We start from the raw sequence: 4181 nt of genomic DNA, 5'->3' as shown, positions 1-4181 counted from the left end.
TGATTGGTCATTTCAAACCAAAACCTGAGCAACCTATAACCCTCCTGAGCAGGGTTTCCCATCCCCACATCCACCTCCTTCTCAGGCAGCAGGAGCAGTGATAGTGAGTGGGGCCAACCCTGCTTCGCTGGAGTAGACAGCCCAGGCCAGCTCAGGGCTGAAAAGCATGCTGGGATGGTGGTAGACTCTGATTTAACTCAAATCAAGAAGGGGTCTGGGACAGAAGTTCCATAAACCGGTTTGACCTAAATCAGTTAAGTCTGATACTGCATTCAACCAGGTGTATCTTAAACCAGTTTCAGCCATTTTGAAACTGGTTTATGTGCACTGAACTTATGTTCTGTCAGTGGTGATGCATAGGGTGTGCACAGGGGTGCACATGCACCCCCTGAGAGCTCTGGTGCACCCACTGACAGGCCGTGCTCCCCCCTTAGGCAACAGGCAGGGGGGTCAGGCGGGAACACCAGTGCCCCCCCTGTGAGCGCTGGCCTGGGAGCGGAAGTGAAAGAACCACAGCCACTTCTGGGAGTGCCACGGCTGCTTCCCAGTCAGTGTGATCAGCTGCAGGGGACCCCCCCAAGTTGGCAAGATTGGCCACGGGGGGGACTCCCCCTGGTTGCTGACTGGTCACTGGGGGAACATGTGCTCCCCCTGACTAAGGTGGCACCAGTTGCCCACGTGTTCTGTTACAGGTTTAAACAGGTTTCTGATCATTTAAATCAGTTTATGAGTAACTTCTGTCCCTAGCCTATGAGTCTAGAATAAACCTAAAACACTCGAGCCATAGCAAGAAACTGTAATCACTTTGCTGTTGTAGCCCTCATTACTTCAGTGCAAGTAGTGTTATCTCCAGTGAACACAAGGAAGAGTAAAGTGACACAGGGAATATGACTGGATTCAGTTTCCAGATGCAAACTTTAGGAGGAAGGGAAAGGAAAGTTAATCAAACTGTTCTAATTCATTAACTAAAACCTTCCCATACCACATCACTGCAGGATTCATTGCCATCTATATTTTTGTGTAATGTGCAGCACCATGCACATAAACCAATAAAAACAGTAATTGTATGAAGTATTCAGCAGCAGGTTGTGATGTAGTTGCTAACCTGCAAAGAACAGTAAGATAGGTTCGATGGGGAATGGTGGAAGCCTCTTCCTCAGGCCTTTGAAAAGCAAGTTAATCAAAACATCACAAGAGGTGTTACATGGGCTAGCAGGAGTTCTGTGGATAGTGCTATAGGTTTTTCATCTCTCACTTCTCTGATGCTATGAAAACCCAAAGTTTGAGGGAAAGGATTTCTAAAACATGGATGTTGGATTTGGGGGTTCCTGTGTTCATCTATGCAGAAGCTTGCAGTTGTCCTTGTAAATGTCCTGTGCCCAAACTGGATGTTTGAATGCACAGCAAATGGGTATATCATTTATCAATCTGCATGCAGTGGGTGGCCATTAGTAAGTGTAAACAGTTGTACCTCCAAATTATGCATAAGTGTTTTTAGAAGACCTTTGATAATGCCACTACCTAGAAAATAGATCCCAATTCAGTTTCCATCTTAAGATTTATCTTTCCTCATTCTCCAGTATCTGGGCTGAAAATAATGCTCTTTCCTGAGTGCACATACCATGCATCTCAGAGGCCTTGTATAAAGAGAGATGGAACAGAATGTAGCTGACAATAACCTTCTAATTCAGATATCAGTAAGGCCCTGGGGAGGCACAGCCAGGCCCAGGGTCAGAGAGGTCCTAGTCAGGGAACTTCTGGTGGGACTGGACACGTTCAAATCAGCAGGTCCTGATGATCTTCACCCCAGAGTGCTGACAGAATTAGCAGAAGTCATTGCGGGACCCCTGGCACAGCTTTACGAGCACTCGTGGTGCTCTGACGAGGTGCCAGAGGACTGGAAAAGAGCCAATGTGGTCCCCATTTTCAAAAAAAGGAGGAAGGAGGACCCAGAAAACTATAGGCCAGGTAGTCTTACCTTGGTCGTGGGTAAGCTTTTTGAGAAAACTATCCAGGTGCACATCTGCGAGGGGCAAGCAGGGGAGATTATGCTTAGGGGCAACCAATATGGGTTCATAAGAGGCAGGTCCTGTCAGACCAGCCTGGTTGCCTTCTATGACCAGGTCACAAAATGCTTGGACGCAAGTGTCACAGTGGATGTAGTCTTTCTGGACTTTAGGAACACCTTCAACACTCTCAACCCATTCTCGTTAAACAGTTAGGAGATTGTGGTGTTGATGCCTACACAGTCAGATGGGTCACCAATTGGCTGGAGGGCCGCACTCAGAGTGGTAGTGGATGGGTCATTTTCGACCTGGAGGGATGTAGACACTGGGGTCCCCCAGGGCTTGGTCCTTGGGCCTGCACTGTTCAATATCTTCATCAGCAACTTGGATGAGGGGGTGAAAAGCACCTTGTTCAGATTCACAGATGACACTTAGATGTGAGGAAAAGTGGGCACGCTAGAAGGAAGGGACAGGGTACAGTTGGATCTGAACAGGTTACAGGGGTGGGCGGATGAGAATAAGATGGGATTCAATACTGACAAGTGCAGGGTACTGCACCTGGGGAGAAAAAACCAGCAGCATACCTACAGGCTGGGGAACTCCCTTCTCATCAGCACAGAGGCAGAAAAGGATCTTGGAGTCATTATAGACTCCAACACGAACATGGGCCACCAATGTGGGGATGCAGTCAGGGAGGCTAACTGCACCTTGTCATGCATCCACAGATGCATCTCAAGCAGGTCCAAGGAGGTGATCCTCCCCCTCTATATGACACTGGTCAGGCTGCAGTTGGAGTACTGCGTCCAGTTCTGGGCGCCGCACTTCAAGAGGGATGTGGACAACATGGAGAGGGTCCAGAGGAGGGCCACTCACATGATATGGGGGCAGCAGGTCAGGCCCTACAAGGAGAGGCTACGGAACGTGAACCTGTTCAGCCTCCTCAAGAGAAGGCTGAGAGGGGATCTGGTGGCCGTCCATAAACTGACCAAGGAAGACCAGCAAACAATGGGAGAGTTCCTGTTCCCTCAAGCACTACTGGGAGTAACAAGGAATAACAGCCATAAGTTGACAGAGAGCAGCTCAGGCTAGCTACCAGGAGGCACTACTTCACAGTCAGGGCAGCTAGCATCTGGAACCAACTTCCGAGGGAAGTGATGCTTGCTCCTACCCTGGGGGTCTTTAAAAGGAGGCTAGATAGACACTTTGCCAGGGTCATTTGACCCCAGCATTCTTTCCTGCCCATGGCAGGGGGTTGGACTTGATGATCTGCTCAGGTCCCTTCCGCCCCTACCAACTATGAAACTATGAAACCCTGTGCAAACAAAAATTTGGGTTTAAAAAACTCACTATAATTTCCATTCAACTAAGGTAAAAACGGAATTTAGATACCTTTTTGCCAAGAGGAAGGTGATTAATATGGAGCAAGGAGGTGCAAAACAAGTTACCCAGGCACCCAGGCTGCAAAGATTATTTTTATTTTTTTTCTGCTGAGCAAATAAAGCATGTTCAGCCATGTCCAAGAGACTGTAAGCATCAGTACCATTGTTTATAGCGCATGACTCACTAGTGGAAAGCTTTATGACTAACTAAGACTGATTTTAATTGGCCTGACCCAGTCTATCCGTCTTTACCAGTGACTTTAGTTAGGTGGTTACTATGATGGCTGGGCTATTTTGGTTAAACAAGAGTTTTCCCACTGAAATCCTACTGCTGTAATGAAAACTCAGTCCTGGCATCTCTCAGCAAGCATGGAAGGCTCACTAGGAAAAAGAGTCTGAGCTAACATAGTCTGGCACAAGTTGACAGTGGGAGCAACTGAAATTACTGCACAGTACGGGTGCACGTCTACATGTGCAAACCCATACTACACAGTAAATATGGCGAATTATGCCAACTTGAGTGTAAATTTGATGCCTGCATCATGCAGGCATCAAATTTACACCCAATTAGTTACTGAGCAGTAATGCACATGTAGATGCCTTACCATGCAGTAACCCTCCCTGCTGGGTGTGCCTAGCCACTAGGGGGCTGACATAAGCCCAGCTCCAGGGCTCCTGGCTGGCTGCCTTTTCTGGCTTCAACTTGGGACTAAAGTCAGTCCCAAGGGCTGGCAGCTGGCTTTGCTTTTAATTTGGGACTAAAGTTAGTTCCAAACTGAAGCCAGGAGAGGCATTC

General features: G+C 48.0%; 1 protein-coding gene across 1 annotated transcript in view; it reads right to left on the bottom strand.

Annotated features, from left to right (window-relative positions):
• ADA (adenosine deaminase) overlaps nucleotides 1–4181 on the bottom strand; it is a 128905-nt gene that overhangs the window by 72775 nt on the left and 51949 nt on the right. The window lies entirely within an intron of this gene.

The sequence above is a fragment of the Gavialis gangeticus genome, unplaced genomic scaffold, assembly GCF_001723915.1.
Source record: "Gavialis gangeticus isolate Ggan-Ray unplaced genomic scaffold, GavGan_comp1, whole genome shotgun sequence".
NCBI classification, from domain to species: Eukaryota; Metazoa; Chordata; order Crocodylia; family Gavialidae; genus Gavialis; species Gavialis gangeticus.
Note: the sequence above shows the minus strand (reverse complement) of the source record. Positions and strands in the feature narration are given on the sequence as shown.